Below are 21,172 nucleotides of genomic sequence, written 5' to 3'. Positions count from 1 at the left end.
TGTAATTTAATATCTTCATTTGTTATAGGTCTATTCAGATTGTCTTTTTCTTTTTGAGTTCATTTTAGTAGTTTGTATGTTTCTAGTACTTTGCCTGTTTTAGCTAGGTTATCAAATTTGTTAGCATACAGTTGTTTTTAGTATTTGTTTTACAGTCCTTATTATTTCTGTAAGATCATTAGGAGTTTCCCTTCTTTCATTTCATTTCTAATTCTAGTAATTTGAGACTCACCTCTTTTGTCTTGATTAATGAAGCTAAAGTTTTGTCAATTTTTTTTAGAGAATCAGCTTTCTGTTTAAGTGATTTTCTTTATTATTTTTCTATCCTCTATTTCATTAATTTCCACTCTAAGCTGCTATTCTTTTCTTCTTGCTTTAGGTTTATTTCACTTTTCTTTTTCCAGTATCTTAAAATAGAAGTTTAGGTTATTGGTTTGAAATGTTATTTTTTTTGCAAAATAAGTATTTACAGCTATAAATGTCTTTGTGAGCACTGCTTTTGCTGCATCCCTTAAGTTTTGGTATGTGTCTTCATTTATATTCATTTTGGAGTACTTTTAGAGTTCCTTTTTGATTTCTTCTTTGATGCATTGATTATTTAGGAGTATATTGTTTAATTCCCATACATTTCTGAATTTTCCAGTTTTTATTGCTATTGATTTCTAGTGTTGGAAAGCATATTTTAGTATCATGTCTATCCTTTTAATCTTTTAATTATTTCTATCCTGTCTTCTTCATTAAGACAATCTTTTTATTATTTCTGTCTTCTGCACTTTAAATTCATTGAGGTTTGTTTTATGGTCTATGGTCTGTCCTAGAGAATGTCCCATGTATACTTGGAAAGAATGTATATTCTGTTACTGTTTTGTGGAGTGTTGTATGAATATTCTATAAATGGTTGGTTTATAGTATTGTCCAAATCTTCTATTTCCTTGTTGATCTTCTAGCTCATTGTTCTATCTTTTATTGAAAGTGTAGTGTTGAAATCTTAAACTATTATTGCTTTTTAAAAAATATTTATTTTTTAATTTTGGCTGCATCAGGTCTTAGTTGTTGTATGCAGATCTTTGTTGTGGCATGTGGGATCCTCCACTGTAGTGTGCGGGATCCTCATTGCAGCGCATGGGCTCTGTAGTTGCGGCACACGGGCTCTCTAGTTGTGGCCCGTGTGGTCAGTAGTTGTGGTGCACTGGTTTAGTTGCCCCGCAGCATTTGGGATCTTATTTCCCCCACCAGGGATCAAACCCACGTCCCCTGCATTGGGAGGTGGATTTTTAACCCCTGGACCACCAGGGAAGTCCCAAATTATTATTATTGACTTATCTCTTTCTCCCTTCATTTTCAGTTTTGCTTCATATGTTTTTATGTTCTATTAGGTGCACATTTGCTTATAATTGTTATGTCTTCCTCATGGGTTGACTCTTTAATCATTATAAAATGTCACTCTATGTCTAGCAACATTTTTTTTTTTTTTTGCGGTACGCGGGCCTCTCACTGTTGTGGCCTCTCCCGTTGCGGAGCACAGGCTCCAGATGCACAGGCTCAGCGGCCATGGCTCACAGGCCCAGCCGCTCCGTGGCATGTGGGATCTTCCCGGACTGGGGCACAAACCCATGTCCCCTGCATCGGCAGGCGGACTCTCAACCACTGCGCCACCAGGGAAGCCCTAGCAACAACTTATTTGATTTTATTTTTGCGGTACGTGGGCCTCTCACTGTTGTGGCCTCTCCTGTTGCAGAGCACAGGCTCCGGACGCGCAGGCCCAGCGGCCACGGCTCACGGGCCCAGCCGCTTCACGGCACATGGGATCCTCCCAGACCGGGGCACGAACCCGTGTCCCCTGCATCGGCAGGCAGACTCTCAACCACTGCGCCACCAGGGAAGCCCTAGCAACATTTTTTTATGTGTATTTTTTCTGATATTAGTATAGCCACTCCAGGTTTCTTGTGGTTACTGTTTGTATAATATATCTTTTTCCATCCCTTAACTTAGAATCTGTTTGTATTTTGAATCTAAAATGTCTCTTCTGTAGATAGCATATAGTTGGATCTTGTTTTTAATCCAGTCTGACAATGTCTGCCTTTGAATTGTTTAATGTAGTTACATTTAATGTGATTATTAATATAGGCATAATTGGTTTTATTGTGCTTCACTTTATTGCACTTTGCAGATATTGTGTTGTTTTACAAAGGAAGGTTTGTGGCATTGAGCAAATCTCTTGGCGCCATTTTTCCAACAGCATTTGCTCACTTCATGTCTCTGTGTCATATTTTTGTTATTTTTGCAATATTTCAAACTTTTTCATTATTATTATATTTCTTATGGTGAGCTATGGTGAGTAACCTTTGATGTTACTACAACTTGCTGAAGGCTCAGATGATGGTTAGCATTTTTTAGCAACAAAGTGTTTTTATTTTTATTTATTTATTAAGAAAACACACATATTCACTTTATTATTTATTTATGTATTTACTTATTTGGTTGTGTGGGGTCTTAGTTGCGGCAGGCAGGCTCCTTAGTTGCAGCTCGCCAGCTCCTTAGTTGCAACTCTGCAGCTCCTTAGTTGGTGGCATGTGAACTGTTAGTTGCAGCATGCATGTGGGATCTAGTTCCCTGATCAGGGATCGAACCTGGGCCCCTTGCATTGGGAGCACGGAGTCTTATCCACTGTGCCACCAGGGAAGTCCCTATTTAGTTTTTAAAAAGTTATTGGAGTATAGTTGACTTACAATATTGTGTGCAATAAATTATTTTAAAATTAAGGTTGTACATTGTTTTTTCAGACATAATGCTATTGCATACTTAATAGAGTACATTATAGTGTAAATATAACTTTTATATACAATGGGAAACCACAAAATCCTTGTGACTTGCTGTGTTGTGATGTTTGTTTTATTATGGTGGTCTAGAACCAAACCTGCAATATCTTCTAGGTATGCCTGTACTTGGATTTATATTTGCCATTTTACTTTGTGTTTTCTATGTGTGTTATGTCTTTTTTGTTCCTCTGTTCCTCCTTTACTGCTTTCTTTTACATTGAATTAATATTATCTAATATAGCATTTTAATTTCAAAACCCATTGTTTTTGCACTGTATGTTTTTAAAGTAACTTTCTTAATGGTTGCTCTAGGGCTTATAATATACATCTTAACTTATCAGAATCCACTTCACATTTATATTAAGTTAATTCCAGTGAGATTTAGAAAAATTACTCTTACATAGCTCTATTCCCTTTCCTATGTTTTCTGTTAATATTGCTATACATGTTACATCTATAAATGTTACAAACCCAATAATACATCGTTATAATTATTACTTTATATAATTTTGTCTTTTAGACTAGCTTAGCTGAGAGGAGAAAGAGCAAGTATATATTTATTATTTTTGTTATATTAACCTTTTTATTTATCATTTCTGGTTCTTTTCATTTATTCTTGCAGATTCAAGTTACCATCTGGAGTTATTTCCTTATTTAGCCCAATACAGCTTTGCTACTATGTACTTTGCGCTGTTATCAGCAAATATATTACAATTTTATATGTTATAGGCCCAAGAATATATTATATACATGATGTTTTATACAATTGCTTTTTAAATTGAGTAGAAGAAAGGAGTAAAATATGCATTTATGCTATTTTTATAATTTCATAATTACCTTTACTGGTGCTCTTTGCTTTTTCACAATAATTGAATTATGACTATTTGGGGTCACTTACTTTCAGTCTTATTAATTTCCTTTAAAATTTCTTGTAAGGAGGGTCTGCTGCTAGTAACAGGTTCTCTGTTTTTATTTATCTGGGAGTATCTTTAATTTGCTTTTATTTTTTAAAGATAGATTTGCTGAATACAGCATTCTTAGTTAATAGTTTCTTTGAACACTCTGAATATATTATTCCACTGCCTTCTGGCCTCCATTGTTTCTGCTGAGAAGTCAGATTTTAATCCTATTGGGATTCCCTTGCAGTGATAAGTCATTTTTTTTCTTCTGTAAAGATTTTCTCCTTATCTTTGGTTTTCACTATTTTTACTATGATGTTTCAGTTTGTGGATCTCTTTGTGTTTTCCTACCTGGAGTTTGTTGAGCTTCCTGGATGTGTAGATTATTGTTTTTCAACAGATTTGAGAAGTTGTCAGCCATTATTTCTTCAAATATTGCAGCACTTAATAGTGTCCCACACTTCTTTGAAGTTTTGTTCATTTTTTCTTCATTCTTTCTCTCTATTCTTCAGGTTGCATAATCTTTATTGCTCTTTCTTTAGATTTGCTTATTATTACTTCTGCTAATTCAAATCTACTATTGGCCCTTTTAGTGAATTTTTCACTTCAGTTATTGTAATTTTCAACTCTAGAATTGCCATTCTGTTCTTTATTATAATTCCTGTTTATTGATGATCTCTACTTGCTGCCACATTTCATAATGCCTTTTTTGCTCTTTAATCATGGTTTCCTTTAGTCCTTTGAACATATTTATAATGGCTGCTTTGAAGATTTTGTTAAATTTGATATCTAGTTGCTCTCACAGGCAGTTTCTGTTGCCTGATTTTTTTCCCCAGTGTATGGGTTATACTCTCCTCTTTCCTTGTATGACTAATTTTTGTTGGAAATTAGATATTTTAGATAATACATTGTAGTAACTTTGGGTACTGGCGCCTCCCTCTGGAGCTTGTTATTGTTATTTGCTAGCTTATTGGTCAAGTAACTGGCTGTACTATTTTAGTAGAGTCTATTTCTCTCTTGCACTGGTAAGTTCTGATATTGCTCCTCAGGGAGCATATTCTTGGGTTATGTCTACAGTCACCCTGGGTTAACAGTGGTTTTTTTTGGGTTCTCTTTGGCTGACTCTGTCCCTGACCTTAGCCAGATGTTGAACTCTACTAATTGCTAGGTGATTGTTTAATTACTTTCAACAATGCCCTGGTGCGTAAATTGCTCACCAGCTGAACCAGTGAAATTCAGAATCCTTTGAAGGGATAGTTCTGGAAGTCTGTTGAGATTTTTTTCTGACTTCAGGCAGTCTCTGCCCAGCTATGTCCTTCCCAGATTCTCTCACACAAACTAGCCAGTTTACAGTTTAGCTTTTATGTCCAGTGATTCTACCAATACCCCAATTGCCCTTACCACAACCTCTACTAAAGTTGAGAGCACCGGTAGGCTTGAACTTCTCCACACTCTGTTGCAAATGAAGTCAGTTCCTTTTGGAAGAGAATAGCTCCCTGGTTTATGACCTGCTCTCCCTCAAGGCAAAATCTCTGAGTTATGGCTATGGAGGTGGAAGAGGGGACAATGGCAAGCTTCTCTGTCAGTGACACTCCCAATTTAGGAGCTGAGTGCTCAGTGGTGGTGGGGAGGGGACGATACCTTCAGATCTTTTTGTTTGACTCTTGCAGCACAGAATCACCGCTTTACAAACCAGGAGAATGATGACTGGGGCTCAATATTCTCATCAGCACCACACCCAGGATACAGCCTTCTTGGGGGCTGGGCAGAGGAAGAGAGAGCCACCTCTCACCTACACTTGCCCATAACTTAGCCTCAGTAACAGATAGGTGGGGGTAGGAAAAGAAATACTAACATACTGCCTGTCCTGGGATTGTATCCCTCAAACTGAGAGCTGGATCCCTGCGTTCTTGGCTGTATCCAGTCTGGAGTAAAGTTTCCCTCTTGCTGAGTTAGGAGGGAGGAGGGAGGAAGGAGGAAGCAGATCTCAGTTCAAATACCAGAGACTCTCAATATTCTTAAATTGTAGAAAATTTTCTTGAATGTGTGTTTCTATATTTGCTGTATATGTCCTTCAGCCATGTCCAGAGATTTTAACTGGTTGTTTTAAAATAATTTTCACTAGTTTCACTGGTGAGTGAATCCACAGAGTTCCTCATGCTGTAAAGCTGGAGATCAGAGTCACACCACCCACTCTCTTTATTTCCTCTTTCTGGAAAATGCATTCTCTTTAATAAGATCTTTGTTAGAATTTCTGCTACACTTTATGTTTCATGCTGTCATATTTTCCATCTCTTTCTCCGTACATCCTGGGTTTCCCTTTTAGTTCATAATCCAGCTCATGAATTATCTCTCCAACTCTATATAACTCTCTTTTGAGTTTCTAATTTTATTGATTATATTTCAAATTTCCTTCAGTACTATTTAGTATTTTTTAAATTAAATCTGCCTTGTATGTTAAAGTAGAGTCATTTTTTTCTTGTTTTCTTTTCCTATGGCTTTGTTCTTAATCATTTATCCAATGTGTATTTTATAGTGTATATCTGACCCGTTCTTAAATTCTAAGGAATTTTGATTTCTTGTTTACTAAGCTTGTTTGGCATGAATGACTGTTAAATTTTATGAAATGCTCTGTCTGTGTAAACTAAGATGTTTTCAACCTTAAAATAAGGAGGCTGTCATCTGTCTTTTCATGTATTTAAATGGAGGTAACTTTGAATTAGAATATCATTTTTTTAGAAACTCATATTAAATTGATGGATAGAGGCATTAAAAGCTGAGGGTGCTAAATCCAAGACAGATGAGACATTATGTGGCCCTTGATGGAAGAGCACGCCACCTCCTCTGAAGTAGCTTTGAAAAACAACCTGTCTAGATTCAACTTAGCAATTTAGAGGAAGTACAGAGGATCGAGGATTATATTAAATTATGCTATGGGGATGCAGTTACAAAAATCTGGATTATATAAATCTCTCAAGGACAAACAACTGGGTTTCTTCAAATAAACTGTAAGGAGAAAGAGTGCATATGAAAGATTGGAAGAGGGGAGAAAGGAAGAGTGAAAGGACCAGCAAGAGAGGGAGAGTAAACACAGAGATTTAAAAGAAACATAAACTACATATCAACGGATTGCAATGTGTGGACTTTAACTGCCTCCTGATTCAAATAAACAATGTGTAAAAAAATGGCATTTATGAAACATTTGAACTTTTGAGTATTCTGTGCATAGTTGACATTAAGGAATTTTTATTCATTTTTATGTGTACTAGCAGTGTTGTGGCTGTCTTCAAAATACTTATCCTTTAGAAGTAACAGTGAAATATTCAGTGATGAAATTATATATGTGAAATGCTTCAAAAGAACATGGGAGGAGAATAGTGGGTAGGAGTATAGAAGAAACAAATTGGCTATGAGATGATAATTCTTGAAGATGGGTGATGGATAAAGTTAATTACTGTTTTTTGTATTTTTGCATATATTTGGAATTGACTTTCCTATTACTTACTACTTTGGCTTTGTAATCTTGATTATTACAGGGAGGGAATTTGTAAACTAAAGTGAGGCCAAAAAGAGTAGTTAACGAGTGCATCATCACTTTCTGATGTGTAGACTTTTTAATTTTGGATCATCTGTGAAACTGAGGGCATGGTTTGAAAACACTGACAATTTCCTGTTCATTTTCCCTTAAAAGAAAGCATTCAGATGCTTTTTTTTTTATTGTGAAGAAATGTGCTTTACAACAAAATACCTATGAAATCAAGCATATCTTTTTTTCAGTTATATGCTGAATTCTGAAATACTTATGTGTTTCAGTGTTTGTTCTTTTTCAAAAACCATTTTTTCAGGATCTTATTGATATGATTAGTTGTTCAATTTCCAAGTCTGTTCAGTTTAAACTACTGATTGAGGTAAAACCAATAACAATTAATTGGTTGCTCATTAGGTGTAAGGCATGTGCCAGGCTTTTGGGAGTGGCACCTAAATCACTCCACAATTTATAGAAACCTATAATGTCCTTGGGAAGACAAAGTACATGACAAGATGAACAACCCCTGAAAGATGTAAATAATTGTCAAGGCAACAGAACGTTATATAATTTTTTTGCCAACTCAAAATTCAATACCCAGAATTCCTAATTCCCTCCACCCTAGGTGTTTTTCAACTATATTATACCCTGATTAATCCCCACCTCTGCTAAGATAACAAGGGGGCATTAGTTGGGAAAATAGGAGAGAATGGGGAAAAGGGCTCTATTAATACTAATTGAGGCACCAAAATAAGATACATACATTCATTCATTCTCCTGGAAAGTGTAGACTTTTGGCTTCTGTCATGCCAGAACACCATGATCGTTATCATGAATGGAACAATTACAGGGAGTGGGTCTCCAGGCTCATATCTACCCACAGGCAGGTCCCGCTTTGCCTCAGGGGTTCTTAATTAGGACTATGTTGATAAAACATGTGAGAAGCTGAGAAGCTCTGATTTATTTATGATAACTGAACCCACTCGTCTTTCTTCTCTTTTCCAATCTGGTAGAGAAACAGAGAAGAGATTTTTAATGCTTGCAGTAAATCACACAGAGCAGATTTGGCAGCAGTTTTATAGTTTGGTTTGCTCTTTTCCCCTTTAGCCTGACGACTGAAGGATACCTTTTTGCAAAAGGGAGAAATAAGCTTTGTTCTTAATTGATTATTTAGGATCTAGCTCATCACTGATAAATGAAATGAACAAGGTTGGTATATAACAACATTTTGATGAATGATTGATTACTTTTATCTTCAGAGAGATGGACACATACCCTGTACTGATAGACTAGACAATGAATCAGATCTGACCAATTCCAGATGAATGAAGAAGTTTGTGAGACAAAAGATATTTTGATGAATGATTTACTACATATACATGTAGATGGAGTCATTCAGAAAGTAGTTTTTCTTTATGAAATATTGCTTTTAAAATCCAGTCAAAAGGTGGAAAGAAAGGAGGGTTTATTTTTTAAATTAATTTATTTGGCTGCGTTGGGTCTTAGTTGTGACTCTCGGGATCTACGATCTTCTACGGTCTTAGTTGTGACTCTCGGGATCTACGATCTTTTAGTTGCAGCATGCAAACTCTTAGTTGCAGCATGTGGGATCTAATTACCTGACCAGAGGTTGAACCCAGGCCCCCTGCATTGGGAGCGCAGAGTCTTAGCCACTGGACCACCAGGGAAGTCCCTGAAAGAAAGTAGGCTTTAACATCATAGTTAAAACAAGAAAAAAAAGTTTCATTGGATTATCCAGGAAAATGCAATTACCAGACACAAGATTCAAACCAGGCAATACATTTAATAATTTTGTGAACACCTAATATGTAGGTAATTTTCTTTTCCAGAATTCCTGCTCTTCCAGTGTTCGTTATCTAGTTGGGGGAGTAGAATTTGTACATAAGTAAAACCATTCTAATAAATGGTCTGTGAGTAATATGGACTTCAAGTAGTTTGGGAGTACAAAGGAGAGACTGTTTACTGTGGGCTGGTCTGCCTAGAGTTCCTAGGGAGAAGTGATTTGAACTAGAAATGAAAGGATGACTGAAATTTCAGTAGGCAGAAATGTCATGGGCTTATACATTTATTTAACAATTATACATAGTAACTCTCATGTGTAAGTCACTACGCTAAATAGACATTGAATCAGACAATTATATTGGGTTGGCCACAAAGTTCGTTTGGGCTTTTCCTTAAGATGTTAAGGAAAAACCCGAATGAACTTTGTGGCCAATCCATAATAACAGTGTGACAACGTACTGTAATAGAACAGGGTGTTTGTGGAACACAGAGGAGAGACAGACAGCAAATGAGCCAAATGAAGAGGGGTGGTGATGGAGCAAAGAGGACCCTCTTCCAGGTGGAGAGACTGCAGTTGAAAAGGGCCAGAGGCAAGAGGGGGCGCAGACTGCTTGGAGCTGCAAGGCCAAGAACTGCTCTGTCCACTATGGTAGCCCTTTGTCACATGCAGCTGTTGAACACTTGAAATATAGCAAATGCGACTGAGACACTGAATTTTAGTTTTATTTAATTTTATTAACTTAAGCTTAAAAATTAACATCCGCTTCAGTATACTTGGAACAACTAACAACATGTGAACCTACTTTCTGAAAGTAAATTTTATTAAATTTAAATACAGATCGAATATTTCTGATGACAATTTAGAATCCAAATTGTGGTGTAAAGTTGGTATAAAATACACACCAGATTCCAAAGGTTTAGTATTTGTAAAAGAATGTGTAAAATTTCATAACTTCTTAATATTAATTATATGTTGACATAATATTTTGGATATATTAGGTTAAGTAAATTAATTTCACCTGTTTCTTTTTACTTTTTGAAAAAAATTTTATTTTCTATTGGAGTATAGTTGATTAACAATGTTGTGTTAGTTTGTGTACAGCAAAGTGATTGTTATACATATATGGGTATCTATTCTTTTTCAAATTCTCCCATTTAGGTTATTACAGAGTATTGAGCAGGGTTTCCTGTACTATACAGTAGGTCCTTGTTGGTTATCTATTTTAAATATAGCAGTGTGTACATGTCAATCCCAAACTCCCAGTCTGTCCCTCCCTCCACACCCTCCCTACCCCAGTAACCATAAGTTCTTTCACTAAGTCTGTGAGTCTGTTTCAGTTTTGTAATAAGTTCATTTGTGTCATTTTTATTTAGATTCTGCATATAAGCGATATCACATACTATTTGTCTTTCTCACTTAACATGATAGTCTCCAGGTGCATCCATGTTGCTGCAAATGGCCTTATTTCCTTCTTCCTAATGGCCGAGTAATAATACATTGTATATATGTACCACTTCTTCTTTATCCATTCATCTGTCAATGGACATTTAGGTTGCTTCCATGTCTTGGCTATTGTAAACAGTGCTGCAATGAACACTGGGATGCATGTAACCTTTCAAACCGTATTTTTCTCTGGATATATGCCCAGGAGTGGGATTGCTGTATCATATGGTAGCTCTATTTTTAGTTTCTTAAGGAGCCTCCATACTGTTCTTCATAGTGGCTGTACCAATTACATTCCCACCAACAGTGTAGGAGGGGTTCCCTTTCTCCACACCCTCTCCAGCATTTGTTGTTTCTAGACTTTACTATGATGGCCATTCTGACTGGTGTGAAGTGACATCTCATTGTAGTTTTGATTTGCATTTCTCTAATAATTAGTGATGTTGAGCAGCATTTCATGTGCCTCTTGGCCATCTGTATGTCTTCTTTGGAGAAATGTCTATTTAGGTCTCCTGCCCGTTTTTTGATGGCATGGTTTCTTTTTTTGATATTGGGCCTGATGAGCTGTTTGTAAATTTTGGAGATTAATCCCCTGTTGGTAGCAGTGTTTGTAAATATTTTCTCCCATTCTGTGTGTTGTCTTTTCATTTTGTTTATGGTTTCCTTTGCTGTGCAAAAGCTTTTGAGTTTAATTAGGTCCCATTTGTTTATTTTGGTTTTTATTTCTATTACTTCAGTAGATGGATCAAAACAAAGATATTGCTGTGATTTATGTCAAAGAGTGTTCTGCCTACGTTTTCCTCGAAGGGTTTTAGAGTATCGGGTCTAACACTTAGGTCTTTAATCCATTTTGAGTTTATTTTTGGGTATGGTGTTAAAGAGTGTTCTAATTTCATTTTTGTACATGAGGCTGTCCAGTTTTCCCAGCACCATTTATTGAAGAAACTGTCTTTTCTCCATTGTATAGACTTGCCTACTTTGTTGTACATTAATTGACCATAGGTGCGTGGGTTTATTTCTGGGCTTTCTGTCTGTTCCATTGATCTATATTTCTGTTTTTGTGCCAGGACCATACTGTTTTGATAACTGTAGCTTTGTAGTATAGTTTGCAGTCAGCGAGCCTGATTCCTCCAGCTCTGTTTTTCTTTCTCAAGATTACTTTGGCTCTTCGGGGTCTTGTGTGTCTCCATACGAATTAAAAAATTTTTGTTCTAGTTCTATGAAAAATGCCATTGGTAATTTGATAGGGATTGCATTGAATCTGTAGATTGCTTTGGGTAGTATAGTGATTTAGACAATATTGATTCTTCCAATCCAAGAACAAGGTATATTTTTCTATCTGTGTCATCTTTGATTTCTTTCATCTGAATTGTAATAGTTTTTGGAGTATAGGTCTTTTATCTCCTCAGGTAGGTTTATTCCTAGGTGTTTTATTCTTTTTGATGCAATGGTAAATGGGATTGCTTCTTTAATTTCCCTTTCTGATCTTTTGTTGTTAGTGTATAGAAATACAACAGATTTCTGTGTATTAATTTTGTATCCTGCAGCTTTACCAAATTCATTGATGAGCTCTGGTAGTTTTCTGGTAGCATCTTTAGGATTTTCTATGTATAGTATCATGTCATCTGCAAACAGTGACAGTTTTACGTCTGCTTTTCCAATGTGGATTCCCTTTATTGCTTTTTCTTCTCTGATTGCCATAGCTAGGACTTCCAAAACTATGTTGAATACAAGTGGCAAGAGTGGACATCCTTGTCTTGTTCCTGATTTTAATCCTACTTGATCATGGTGTGTGATCCTTTTAATGTATTGTTGGATTCAGTTTTCTAGTATTTTGTTGAGGATTTTTGTGTCTGTGTTCATCAGTGATATTGGCCTGTAATTTTCTTTTTTTGTGTGATATCTGTTTGGTTTTGTTATCAGGGTGATGGTTCCCTCATAGAATGAGTTTGGGAGTGTTCCTTCCTCTGCAAATTTTTGGAAGAGTTTCAGAAAGATAGGTGTTAACTCTTCTCTAAATGTTTGATAGAATTTGCCTGTGAAGCCATCTGGTCCTGGACTTCTGTTTATTGAGAATTTTAAAATCAGTTTCAATGTCAGTACTTGTGATTGGTCTGTTCATATTTTCTATTTATTCCTGGTTCAGTCTTAGGAGATTGTACCTAAGAATTTGTCCATTTCTTCTAGGTCCATTTTATTGGCACTTAGTTGCTTGTAGTAGTCTCTTATGATCCTTTGTATTCTGTGGTGACAGCTTTAACTTCTTTTTCAGTTCTAATTTTATTGATTTGAGCCCTCTCCCTCTTTTTCTTGATGAGTCTGGCTAAAGGTTTATCAATTTTGTTTATCTTTTCAAAGAACCAGCTTTTAGTTTCATTCATCTTTTGTATTGTTTTCTTTGCCTCTATTTCATTTATTTCTGCTCTGATTTTTATGATTTTGTTCCTTCTACTAACTTTGGGTTTTGTTTGTTCTTCTTTCTCTAGTTGATTTAGGTGTAAGGTTCGGTTATTTTAGGTTATTCTTGTTTCCTGAGGTAAGATTATATTGCTGTAAACTTTCCTCTTAGAATTGCTTTTGCTGCATCCCATAGGTTTTGGATCGTTGTGCTTTCATTTTCATTTGTCTCTAGATATTTTTTGATTTCCTCTTTGATTTCTTCAGTGATCCATTGATTGTTTAGTAGCATAATTTTTAGCCTCCACGTGTTTTGTTGTTTTTTAAAGTTTTTTTCTTGTAGTTGATTTCTAATCTCATTGTGGTTGGAAAAGATGCTTGGTATGATTTCAGTTTTCTTAAATTGACCAAGGCTCACTTTGTGGCCCAGCATGTGATCAATCCTGGAGAATATTCCATGTGCATTTGAGAAGAATGTGTATTCTGCTGCTTTTGGATGGAAAGCTCTATAAATATCAGTTAAGTCCATCTGGTCTAATATATAATTTAAGGCCTGTGTTTCCTTATTTTCTGTCTGGATATTTATCCACTGATAATAGTGGGGTGTTAAAAGTCCCCCACTATTATTGTGTTACTGTTGATTTCTCCTTTTATAGCTGTTAGTATTTGCCTTATGTATTGAGGTGCTCCTGTGTTGGGTACATATATATATATACAATTGTTGTATCTTCTTCTTAGATTAATCCCTTGATCATTATGTAGTGTCCTTCTTTGTCTCTTGTAACAGTCTCTTGTAACAGTATTTTAAAGTCTATTTGTCTGATATGAGTATTGCTACTCCAGCTTTCTTTTGACTTCCATTTGCATGGAATAACTTTTTCCATCCCCTAACTTTCAGTCTGTATGTGTCTCTAGATCTGAAGTGGGTCTCTTTTAGACAGAATATATATGGGTCTTGTTTTTGTATCCATTCAGCTGGTCTGTGTCATTTGGTTGGAGCATTTAATTCATTTACATTTAATGTAATTATTGATATGTGTGTTCTTACTGTCATTTTGTTAATTGTTTTGGATTTGTTTTTATAGGTCTTTTTTCTTCCCATCCTCTTTTGTTCTCTTCTCTTGTGATTTGACTATCTTTAGTGTTGTGTTTGGATTCCTTTTTTTGTGTGTGTGTGTGTATCTACTGTAGATTTTCAGTTTGCAGTTACCATGAGGTTTTGATACAGCAGTCTGTATATGAACAAGATTGTCTTAAGTTGCTGCTGTTTTAATTTCAAATGCATTTCCAGTTTATTGCATTTGTGCTCCCCTCACAATTGCTGATTTTGATATCATATTTGTCTGCAGATGATTTCCTATCTCTACTGTAAGTTTGCCATTACTGGTGAGCTTTTCCATCCATTCATAATTTTGTTTCTAGCTTTGGCCTTTTCTTTTCTGCCTAGAGAATTCCCTTTAGCATTTGTTGCAAAGCTGGTCTGGTGTGCTGAATTCTCTTAGGTTTTGCTTGTCTGTAAAGCTTTTGATTTTCCTGTCGAATCTGAATGATAGCCTTGCTGGGTACTCTTGGTTGTAGTTTCTTCACTTTCTTCACTTTAAATATATTGTGCCTTTCTGGCCTGCAGTTTCTGCTGAGAAATCAGCCGATAACCTTACGGGAGTTCCCTTGTATGTTATTTGTTGATTTTAATATTTTTTTCGTCTTTAATCTTGGTCAATTTGATTGTCACATGTTTCAGTATGTTCCTTCCTGGGTTTATCCTGCCTGGGACTCTCTGCACTTCCTAAACTGGGTGAGGGTTTCCTTTCCTGTGTTGGGGAAGTTTTCAGCTACTGTTTCTTCAAATATTTTCTCAGGCCCTTTCTCTCTTTGTTCTCCTTCTGGGACACCTATAATGCAAATGTTGGTGCATTTACTGTTGTCCCAGAGGTCTCTTAGACTGTTTTCATTTCTTTTCTTTCTTTTTCCTTTACTTTGTTCCGCAGCAGAATAAAGACACCACTCTCTTCCAGATCACTTATCCGTTCTTCTGTCTCAGTTATTCTATTCATTCCTTCTAGTGTAGTTTTCATTTCAGTTATTGTATTATTCATCTCTATTTGTTTCTTCTTTAGTTCTTCTAGGTCTTTGTTAAACATTTCTTGTATCTTCTCCATCTGTGCCTCCATTCTATTTCTGAGATCCTGGATCATCTTTACTATCGTTACTCGGAATTCTTTTTCAGGTAGATTGCCTATCTCCATTTCACTTAGTTGTCCTTTTGGGGTTTTACCTTGTTCCTTTATCTGGGACATATTCCTCTGCCATCTCATTTTGTCTAACTTTCTGTGATTGCAGATTGTGTTCCACAGGCTGCAGGGTTGTAGTTCTTTCTTTTAATGGCTATCCCCTGGTGGATGAGGCTGTCTGAGAGGCTTGTTGTGCAGGCTTCCTAATGGGAGGGACAGGTTCCTGCTCACTGGTGAGTGGAGCAGGGTCTTGTCCCTCTGGTGGGCAGGGCTGTGTCAGGGAGTGCGTTTAGCAGGAAGCTGTGTGCTCAGGAAGACTTTAAGCAGCCTGTCTGCTGATGGGTTGGGCTGTATTCCCATCCTGTTGGTATTTTGGCCTGAGGCATCCCAGCACTGGAGCCTACAGGCTGTTGGGTGGGGCCCAGTCTTGGTGAGAAAATGGTGGCCTCCAAGAGGGCTCACGCCAATGAGTACTCCCCAGAACTACTGCCGCCAGTGTCCTTGTCCCTGCAGCGAGCCACAGCTACCCTCCACCTCCACAGGAGACCCTCTAATACTAGCAGGTAAGTCTGGCCCAGTCTCTGATGAGGTTACCACTTTTTTCCCTTGGTCCTGGTGTGCAAGTGACCATGCGTGCACCCTATAAGAGTGGAGTTTCTGTTTCCCCCAGTCCTGTGGAATCCTGTGATTAAACCTCACTGGCCTTCAAAGCTAGATTCTCTGGGGGCTCCTCCTCCCATTGCTAGAGCCCCAGGCTGGGGAGGCTGATGTGGGGGCTCAGAACTTTCAGTCCTGTGGAAGAACTTCTGTGGTATAATTATTTTCCAGTTTGTGGGTCATGCACCCAGTGTGTAGGGATTTGATTTTATCGCAGTTGCACCCTGTCTACCATCTTGTTGTGACTTCTTCTTTGTCTTTGGATGTAGAGTATTTTTTTTGTCAGTGGTTTTTCAGCAGTTAGTTGTGATTTTGGTGTTTCCATAAGAAGAGGTGAGCTCACTTCCTTCTACTCCACCTTCTTGTCTCCTCTCAAAAGGGGTTTTTCTTTCCAGTGAGGAATGGTTTTCAGAATCGTTGGGCTGGAGGCAGTGAACTAGCTGCTGGGGCTGAGGGCTGGCTGTCCACACTTACAGTGCCAGGGTCTGTCTCTTCTGCTATGCTGTGGGGTGGTGGTGGCAAAGGAAGGCAGGAGGCAGCAGCTGCTGCTGAACAGCTCCTCAGTTATCTCTTTTTACTTTTTAAATGTGACTCCTAGAAGATTTGCAATTATATATTGGTGCACATTATATTTCTATAGGATAGCTCTGATCTAGACTGCCATGAGATATGGGAAGTGAGAGAAGAGGCTGGAGTAAGCCATAACATGTTAGAACATGCAGCGCTTGTGATAAGGAAGGGGAAACCGTACATTCAAAAGTATTGGCTGAAAGGCTACTAAGTGCCAGACACTGTTCCGGCCATTTGGGATGTGTATCAGTGAATGACAAAATTCCTGCAGAGTTTACATTTTAGAGAAAGCAGGAGGGTCAGCGAAGAAGCAAACACAAATAACATACTAGAGTATGTTGGGAATGTTAAGAGCTATGGGGAAAAAAAAAGTTGAGCCAGGTAATTCTTCTCAGAAGTGCTGGGCGTGTAGAGTGAGGATTCTTGCTTTCCGTTAAAGTAGGATGGTTGGGGTTGACCCACTGAGGCATATTTTGAACAGTGATTTGAAGAAGGTGCTAGTGTGAGCCACGTGGTTATCTGGGGCAAGAGTTTTCCAGGAAGAAGGGACACCAAGCAAGTACTCAAGGAGAAGGCATGGTGTGTTGTAGGAAAAGCAAGGTTGGTGGTATGGAGCAGAGTGAGTTAGAGGGTGTTAGTAAGAGAGGAAGTCAGAGAGAGAAAGGACAGGTGCTGCTCCCATGGAAAAGGGTAGAAGCTGGAAGACCAGTTAGAAGGTTATTTCAGTATTCAGGTGAGAAATGAGAGCAGCTCAGAGCAGGGTAGAAGCAGTAGATATCATGAGAAATAGTCAGTTTCTGGATATGTTTTGATGGTAGAGTGAATAAGGTTTTCCTGGTGTGAATGTGGGTTTTGAAGAGGCCAGGATGACTCCATGTTTTTGGTCTGAGGAACTGGATGAATAAACTGCCAACAACTGTGCTGGGAGAGCAGATCTGGGGGGGAAGATGAGAAATGGTCACCAAGGAATGAGTGAAGATACAAAATCCAAAGATTGAGATCAGGGAGAAGAGGAGGAACCAGCAAAGAAGACTGAATAGCAGCTGTTGAGGTAGAAGAAAAACCGAGTGTGGCGTCTTTGGAAGCTACATGAAGAAAGCTTATTAAAGAGCAGGAAGGGATAAAATGTATCAAATGCTGCTGACAGGACAAGGGTGAAGTCAGAATTGACCAATAGCTTTAATACAAGTGACCTGAAGTATAATTTTTGTGGTATTGGAAGTGAGATGCTGGCAAAATTTGATTTGGAGTGGGCTGAAGAAACAATGAAGATGGGACTTCCCTGATGGCAAAGTGGTTAAGAATCCACCTGCCAATGCAGGGGACATGGGTTCGATCCCTGGTCTGGGAAGATCCCACATGCTGCAGATCAACTAAGCCTGTTCACCTAGAGCCCATGCTCTGGAACAAGAGAAGCCCGTGCGCCACAACGAAGACTAGCTCCTGCTCGCCACAACTAGAGAAAGCCTGTGTGCAGCAACGAAGACATAATGCAGCCAAAAATACATAATAAATAAATTTATTTTTTAAAAAAAGAATGAAGATGAATTGGAGGCAGTGAAAATAGATAGCTCTTCAAGAGGTTATATTTCAATGAAAGTCAAAGCATTAAGACAAATAGTAGAGAGAATTGTGGTCAAGAAGTATTTTTTTAATAGCAGAAATAACAGCAAATTTGTGCATTGAGATGCAGTGATCCAGTAATGAGGGGCAGTTTGATTATGGAGAAAGGGGCAAGTGCCAGAGTGATGTTACAAGATCTAGTAAGTGGATGAGCAGGGAAAAACATCTATGATAGCAGTTTTCAAAGTGTGGTCACCTGGAACTTATTAGAAATGTACATTATTAGGCCCTATCCCAGACCTCTTGAATCAGAAACTCTGAAGCCCTATTTTATACCTACATCACTCACAAAAATTAAATTGAAATGAATTAAAGACCTAAATGTAAGACCTGGAACCACAAACCTCCTAGAAGAAAACACAGGAAAGACATTTGTTGACATGGGTCTTGGCAATGATTTTTTGGCTATGACAGTTAAAGCACAAACAACAAAATGAACAATAAACAAATGGGACCACATCCAAGTTAAAAGCTTCTGAAAGTCAAAAGAGACGATCAACAAAATGAAACGGTAGCTTACAGAATGGCAGAAAATATTTGCAAATCATGTATCTGATAAGGGGTTAACATTCAAAATATATAAAAACCCGTACAACTGAATAGCAAATAATAATAATAATAATCATCTCACTGAAAAATTGGCAACGGACCTGAATAGACATTTTCCCAAGATATTCAGATGACCAAAAGGTACATGAAAAGGTCCTCAACATTAGGGCAGTGCAAAGCCACAATGAGATAACACATCAGGCTTGTCAGAATGGCTATCAGAAAAAAAAAAAAAGAGATAAGAAACGCTGGCAAGGACGTGGAGAGAAGAGAACCTTTGTGCAAGGTTGGTGGGAATGTAAATTGGTATAGCCACTATGAAAAACAGTATGGAGGTTCTCAAAAAAATTAAACAAAATCACCATGTTGAAGAGATATCTGCACCCCCATGTTCATTGCAGTATTATTCATAACAGCCAAGACATGGAAACAAACTATGTACCCATTGATGGATGAATAAAGAAAATGTGGTATGTATATAAACAGTGGAATATGGTACAGCCATAAAGAGAACGAAATCCTGCCATTTGTAACAACACTGATGGACCTTGAGGGCATTATGGTAAGTGAAATAAGTCAGATAGAGAAAGACAAATACTATTCATCTCATTTATATGTGGAATCTTAAATAAAACAGAACACTAAACTCATAGAAACAGATATCGGATTTGTGGTTGCCAGAGGCAGGAGGTGGAGGGTAGGGGAATTAGGTGGAGGTGGTTAAATGTACAAACTTCCAGTTATAAGTTAGTACCGGGGATGTAATGTACAATATGATGACTATAGTTAATAACGCTTTATGGTATATTTGAAAGATGCTAAGGGAGCAGATCCTAAAAGTTCCCATCACAAGGAAAAACATTTTTTTTCTGTAACTGTATGAGGTGATGGATGTTAACTAATCAGTTTGCAATATATACATATGTCATTATGCTATCTTAAACTTACAATATTGAATGTCAATTATATCTCAATAACACTGGAAAAGAAAAAGAACTAAAGATGTTCAGGCAAAACGTCTCTTGGAAGGACAGGCTGTCATCCAATATTAGAATTGTGTTGTGTGGAAGAGATTAGATGGCTCCCTAGTAGTTCCAAAGAGGGACAAATGAAAGTTACAGGTAGATTAACTTCAATTCAAAATTTAAGAAAAAGAATTCTTTCTAACCATCCCCTGTCCACCAGTGGAATGGGTTATGTTGGGAGCAGCAATCAACAAGCTCAGCAGAGGCTGGAAGATCCAAAACACAGAAAGGGGGACTGAGACACCAGTACTGAAATGTGTGCACAATTTCAAGATGGCTACAAACCTCAGATTACTATGTCCCAGACTGATGACTTCTAAAAAAGAAACTCTAGGGTGGGATCATGCAGTCTGGCTTAAGAAGCCCTCCAGGTGCTGCTAATATGTGTATTGTCAGAAAAGACAACAGAGGGGAAAAGAGCTTGGGGGAGGGTAATGGGGGTATGCCTGGAAGTTGTCTGCTGATGCTTCAGTTTTGTCAGTGAAGAGAGAACTGAAGTCACTTGCTGAAAGTGAAGACGGAGGAGGAGGTGTATGAAGAGCTGATGGAGGTTTTATGTAGGAAAAATAGGATCAGATTTTCACTTACGCAGATATTCACTGATCTTGTGCTAAGTACAAGGAACAAAGGATCCCATAATAAGTAAAAAAGATGTTTCCTGCTTTTATGGAGGCTTATCAGTAGTGAGAGAAGTTAGTCCAGAACTGAACAGCCCTTTAAATATTTGAAATGCTCACATAAGATTTTCTCTTAAATAGTTAGACATACTCAGTCCCTTTAACCATTATGTACGTGGCATGGTCTTCCCAGTTCCCATACACTTCTTTCGGTGCTTTTCAGGTGGTCAGAGTTCCCCTGAAAGTGTTGTGCCCAGAAGTAGACACACTGTCCCGGACATGACCTCGCAGAATTCAATGTCAGGTTAAAGAGGTTATTTTATATAAACTGCTATAGAGCAAGGCCTCCCCTATTCTCCATGCCTCAAAATGAATAAACCAAGAGTAGATAAGATGCCTATGGTAAAAAGTCCAAAGAGTACAGAAAGGTACGAGGTAGACAGTAGGTCCCTTGGCTTGTACCTCAGAGGTTATCACTCAGCTTCTTTCCAGAAACTCTGTGGACATAAAGCATAAATATGCTATCCACACACCCACACAAACTGCATTATTTTACTTTACACATTTCTCTGGTTTCCACTTTTATCACCGACATTGTTTTATACTGGCACATAAAGATGTTATTTATTTGAATGAATGTACCTTATTTAGACCCCCCCCCCGCCCCGCCCCACACCACTGAGAATTTTAGCCGTTCTTAAGCTTTGGCCTATTATGAACAACTCCAGGATGCACTGAGGCTAATTTGCGAAGTATTTTCAGGTCTCAAATGTAAGCCTACTGTTCCATCCTTCTCCACTCTTTTTGGTTAACACTGAATATGAACTGTTCTGGTTATCTAATTGTCAAAATCATGAACAACAATGCAGAACAAAAATAAGCAGCTCACAATGCCAATACACATTTCTAAATAGATGCAGATGTACTAATTAGTAACTCAGCACTCTTCCAAGGGGCTAAGTCACTAAGCTAGAACTTTTCCATTATGCCCATAATCCACTGGGGAAACTTC

At 37.7% G+C, this 21,172-nt stretch overlaps 1 long non-coding RNA gene across 1 annotated transcript in view; it reads left to right on the top strand.

Annotated features, from left to right (window-relative positions):
- Positions 1 to 21,172, top strand: part of LOC309964457 — a 190,864-nt gene that overhangs the window by 63,001 nt on the left and 106,691 nt on the right. The window lies entirely within an intron of this gene.

Source organism: Leucopleurus acutus (assembly GCF_964270905.1).
Source record: "Leucopleurus acutus genome assembly, chromosome: 7".
NCBI lineage: Eukaryota > Metazoa > Chordata > Mammalia > Artiodactyla > Delphinidae > Leucopleurus > Leucopleurus acutus.
This window is presented reverse-complemented; position numbering and strand designations above follow the sequence as displayed.